This window comes from Eleutherodactylus coqui, chromosome 9, assembly GCF_035609145.1.
Source record: "Eleutherodactylus coqui strain aEleCoq1 chromosome 9, aEleCoq1.hap1, whole genome shotgun sequence".
NCBI classification, from domain to species: Eukaryota; Metazoa; Chordata; class Amphibia; order Anura; family Eleutherodactylidae; genus Eleutherodactylus; species Eleutherodactylus coqui.
The window spans coordinates 91,210,833-91,216,867 of NC_089845.1; positions in this window are offsets into that span (position 1 = coordinate 91,210,833).

Below are 6,035 nucleotides of genomic sequence, written 5' to 3' on the forward strand. Positions count from 1 at the left end.
ACAGATCTCCTGGGCTGCTTATTTTGCTTAAGTCGGATTCATACGAACGTATTTATGCATTACGCACACAAAATTTGCGCACGTAATGAGCAGTGAATAGAACCCATTCATTTCACTGGGTTCATTCACATAAGTGTATTTTGTGCACGAATTGTTTCACGCAACAAAGTATGCAGCTTGCTCTATTTTCCTGTGTATTTGCATAGGGAAAGAGCACATAATTATGCAAATTGCCTACTGTAATGAATGGGAACATAGGTGCGTGGTTTTTTTCTGCATGCATAAATGCTCACAGTTTGTGCACGCAAAAAAAACCCCAGTAAAACATGCGCATGCAAATACGCAACACCCATTGTGCAAATACGTGGTGCAAATGCGCTTACCCCTGTATGACATTGGTCTTAATCACTTTGTAAGCATAAGGCTGCATTCACACGAACGTATATCGGCTCGGTTTTCACGCCGAGCCGATATACATCGTCCTCATCTGCGGGGGGGGGGGGGGGGGAGAGAGAGCCAGGAGCAGGAACTGAGCTCTTGCCCCCTCTCTGCCTCCTCTCCACCCCTCTGCACTATTTCCAATGAAAGGAGGCGGGACAGGGGTGGGGCTAAGTGGCGAGAATTAGCCGATATACGTTCGTGTGAATGCAGCCTAATACTGATATGTTAACTAGTATTGAGGAACCACACTAGGGATTCCAAATTTGGGGCGCACAGGAACATGATCCCCTGAGATCACAGTCTTGGGGCCCTTTTACACGGAATGATTATCATTAAAAAAATCGTGCAAAGCTGAACAATAATAGTTTAGTGTAAACAAGGCCAACGATTGAGCAATGGACGAGGATTTGTTCACTTCTGGTTCTTCGTTCATTTTATGCAGGCATAAAAATATTTGTTTGCACGTTAGTGCTTGTGAACAGCGATCATTTAGTTGTTCACATTCACTGGTACAGTGAACGACTGAACAACTTGCGAATGCAATTCCAATTGACTTACCTGCCTGTATACACAGGTTGCAGGAGTGAACAAGCAAACTCTGTCATTGTTCACTTGTGCCAACGATTTATCACTCTGTTTAAGCAAACAAATTTTGTGCAACAATTATTACGTGTAAATGGCCCTTTACACGCAAGGGGGGGGGGGGGAGGAAATGCAGTAGGGAATGTTTGATGAGTTGACCTGCACAGTAAATAGTCCACAATACAGAACTAGAAGGTGACAGCATGATAAATTACACTCTCCTTACCTTCAGATGTAATGGGCAGACTATCTTTGGCCAACTTCACTGCTAAGATTACTGACCTAAACAAGTATGTCATAAGAAACCTATGAGAAGTTCAGGGGAAACAATGAGCTGAAACCTTTGTCACCACTACTATAGGTGAGCTCACTGTATACTAATTTATTTATTAGTTCAGAAGGACCCATATAAATCCCTATATGGTGGCAGCGACAGGCCGACAGGCTTCTTCCATTTACTGGATGGTTATGTTAATGGAGGCAGTGAATTTGGAGCTCTGACCCAAATAAACGAGCTGCACTAGTTTAGAATATATAAAACTAATTACAAAATAAAACATACATCACCGCCACAAACCATGTAATAATAAACTATATAATTATTATATAGTAACTGTTAACTACTAAACTACCCTAGACCTCCAACAATACTACGGTAGGTATTAGTTGTAAGGGCGCTCTAGACTCCCAGGGCATTACAGGAATGCTATTAATCACACTTAAACCACCCTCTATAAAAGTTTGTGTAACACACACATCATAAGACACTAAACCATCAAGGAATGCTGGGAGAATTCAGCTGTGAAGCAACAGTATTCTTACTGCAACTCTAGGCTATAATTCAACATTTGTGTATGAAGGTGGTTATATAGTTCGAGTCATAGTCTGTTTACCTTGTTGTAGTCTATATGTGTGTTACTAGGTTTTAAAAGGCCCTCCAACATGAAGCACTGCCTGGGAGTGTATTCACATGTGTTCTCTAACATTTTGCCTGTGATCTCAGTGTGCTGTCTCTGGTAAGGACTTGAAGCCCTCTATTGCAAACCATGGTGTTGGTATATTGACATCAATTATAGACTTTTTGATTGATGAGAAAATGTATTTTTCTTTTAATTGTTGTAATTGTCATTTAAGTCTGGTATCACCATGGTGATGGCAGGAGGGGCGCGTTCATGCATAGTGTAGGGGCAGCACTGCCGTAAACTAGGGAGGCCCCCAACTTTTTTAAAGCTCCGAGTAGAAATGGAAGTATGAGCAGTGGCACAGTAATTATTTAGCCGGGCAGGAAGAAGAAAGAGTCCAGAGGGCTGCCGTGAGTAATAGTGACTGACCGTTGGTGAATCCAGCAATAAAAGCCAATAGAAAGAAACTGCACATTTTTGACAGCCGCCTGCATGATCCACCTACACTGCCTAACACAAGGTGAAGTCGGCATATTGAGAAGTGTCATCGGCATACTACCAAAGTTGTGCGTTAATAAAGTTCCGTTTCAGCAAGAGACAATGTAGTCTGTCCGAGGGTATGTGCCAACAGCTGCAGAGTGCTGAGGCAGGCATGTGACTGGGCCTTCTTCAAGCAGCTCCCGATTGTCCAAGGAAAATGAGTATGAATTAGCCCTGCGGCAGAAAAGTACCTGCCTGAAGAGTTCTACAGACAGGTGCTTGGAGTCCTACCTGGGGGCCCTCTTCATGTGCACCAGCGGTGTAACTAGGGATGCAGGGGATGCGGTTGCACCCGGGCCCAAGAGCCTTAGGGGGCCCATAAGGCCTCTCTTTTCCATACAGGAAGCCCAGTACTATGACTAAAGCATTATAGTTGGGGGCTCCGTTGCAGATTTTGCATCGGGGCCCAGGAGCTTCAAGTTACACCTCTGATGTGCACTACAAGTTTTGTAACACAACAAACCTAACCTTTTGCTATTTCTTTTTCATTGCATTTGACAGTTTAAACCCTACAGCATCTACTGGCCCCAAGTATTTCAAATCCAGCAATACACTCGAACTAGATATTGTTACTACCCCCGTAGATTCTCTTCCACTGCGTACACTTTCAACCAACTTCCAACAATTCTAATTCCAGGTTCACACAAGGGAAGTCTGAGCAAATATTCAAAAAAACATTTCTATAAAAAACAAAAAGTTACGTGTGCATTTTTTAAATTGTTATCATTATTAATATTAAAGTTATTCAAGGAAAATCCTAGAAAAACACCCTTTACCTTAGCTGTGATTAAAATAAATAGGATAGTGAATCGTACCCTAAAATCCAAAAACAGTGACTATGTAAATTGAACACGCTACGCAGGGTGGTTTTATAAGCTAAAAAAAATTAAATCCCACAAAAACATCTTTGAGAATCCAGCAGATCTCAGTGATGCTAGAAGAAACCTGGCAGCGTACTGCATGCTGTCACTTGCTGGCCGCTGTGTTTATTCCCCTCTACAAGGAGACCAATTGCTCATTTGGCTACTCTTGGCCATGGATGCTACACAATGTGTAAATGAGCCCATCAGCTTTAGTCTTTATGATGTGTGCAGATACATAGAAGAGAGGAGCTGCTGTGCTGAAGTGTCATCTGCAAGAAGGATGGAAGCTTGGGAAAGACGATGGGGATATTTTCTGACATATGGTTAAAACAACGACGACAAACCAGTTAATGAAGTATTCATATGTGATATCATTTTTAATTCTGCTCCACGTGACGGATCAGGTCATCTCCCACAATTGGCTTGATTGTTCCTTCTCCGCGCTGTTCTAAGTGTTGCTTAGCAACTGACCCTGACTAAGAAACCAGAGTCTTCCTCCACATTTACATGTTCCTGTTGTAAACAGAATGTGACTGATGCTGGCTTCTTAGCGTGATCTGCCATGTGATCTCTGGATATACGGACACCCCTTCCTTACCAGTAGGATATACTTACTTATCACATATACCAGCCTCCTATGTGGGTGATATTTGTATGGCTGCTAGAATTAGCAATCTGATGATATCATCATCATCATCTTTACATGTTGGCAGCAATTTACCAGCACAGGATGGCGTTTAGTAGATCTAGGCATGTAGTGGTATTTACAGTCCTATCTGAGGAGAACGGCTTTCCTGAAACTGCACCAACATTAATCAGTACATAAACTCCCCATATACTACAGGGGGCCAGGGAAAAGTAGCCTGGCACTGCACTCTTGTGAAAGCTGTCTAAAAGAAAATCTTTGGTGCCAAATCAACCAATCACAGCATAGCTTTCATTTCTTATACTGCTGAGTAAAGTGAAAGCTGCGCTGTGATTGGTTGCTATGGACAACAAAGACTTTCTTTTAGACAGCTTTCATAAGAGTGTGGTGCCTGGCTAATTTCGGCGCCCACTGTATACCAATACGCTTAAAGAGGTTGTATCAAAGATATAATCCTTGTCCATAAACCCTATTAGGGCACACGGACATCACAGACGGGGCCTAGAGAATCCTCTCTATTAGTGCAGAGAGACGATAAGTAAGAGCGGCTCACAAACATGGCCTGTCAATGTATTACATGTTCATTTCAGGGAAGGGTTTGGTGATACCAATTAATTAGCAGGGATGAGGGTTTTCCAAGAAATTAGTGATTCAACCCGTTTAATTCATTGGCATCATTTTAGTTAAGCTAAAGGTCATTCCAATGATCTAGATAAAAGCCTATTGAATACATTTTAATGGTCTATAATACCGTACTATTGTTATAATTGTCTTTCTTTTTGTTAAAGGGGTTGGGCAGAATCACAAGTTACACCCTATCCACATGATCTGTGGGGGTCTCACCGCTGTCCCATGTCCTCCTGTTCTCGTCATTGCTTCTCCCTCTCGCAGTGACGTCACACTGAATAGAGCGCTGGATGAGCATATTGGTTTTAATGGGGTGATGGAAAGAACGAGACATATGCCATACAGTTATCTCCGTAAGTCCCATTGAAAATAAATAGAGTGCCAGCCCATTTCTGCGACCAGCGCTCCATTCAGTCTCCTCCTAACTGCAGTGAAGAGGATGGTGGAAACAGGACCCCTGTTCTCTGGATTTGCAGGGGTCTCAGCGATTAGACCCTCACTGTTCTGCAAGTTATGCCCTATCCTGTGGATTTGGAATAACTTACAATTCTGGAACAACCCCTTTAAGTATAGAAATGTGTATTGCTTGATTTCATACAGCATGTCATGAAGGCCCTTATCATTCATTCATTTCTTAGTTTCGTGTTCCTTTAACTGAAGTATGAACTGGTAAAATGTACTCACCTATTGCTAGATGTTAACATGACCTACTTTAAATGGCATGGGGCACTCAGGCTGACTCATCTTTAGAGCTAATTTGGTAGCAGCTATTTAAAACCTCTCCTAGCTGCACTGCACTTATTCCATGCTGCTAGCCTGATGTATATGTAATGTCTCTACCTTTCCCTTCTTCTACTGCACACATTCAGTTCTGAAAGGTGATACAATGAAACAATGTCCTATACCTCCAACGCTCCAGAAGACCAGCATAAAGAGCCTTGTGCTCATGTTGCCTGTACAAATGCAGAGTGAAAAGAGGGGTTTCACACGAGTGGATTTCAATTATGGATTCCGTGGTCGCTGTCCACGTGTATGATTTGCGGTAATACGCAGGCATTGAAATGCATTGACTTTTATCGGTTTGCTCACACTTGAGGGTTGGAATTGCAGATTCCGTGAGAGGAAGAAAAGTCACAGCATGCTCTATTTTACTGTGTATGAGCTCCATTGATCTCTATGGATGCATTTTATCCGCAGTGCATACGCAATTAAAATTGCATATGGACGCAGATTCATTTGCAAGTTGCTAGGAGACCAGATGCAAATGCAATACAAAAAGCAGACAATGCAGGATGGAGTTTGGGGAGCAACACACGCATCCAGACTGCTGTCTGTAACCTCCGCTTGTTCTTCTGGGCTCTTCCTCCACAAGAATAAGTGTTTTTTTTTTATGGTTTATACTACTTTCAAAGAAGTAGTATGAAACCAGCCAAG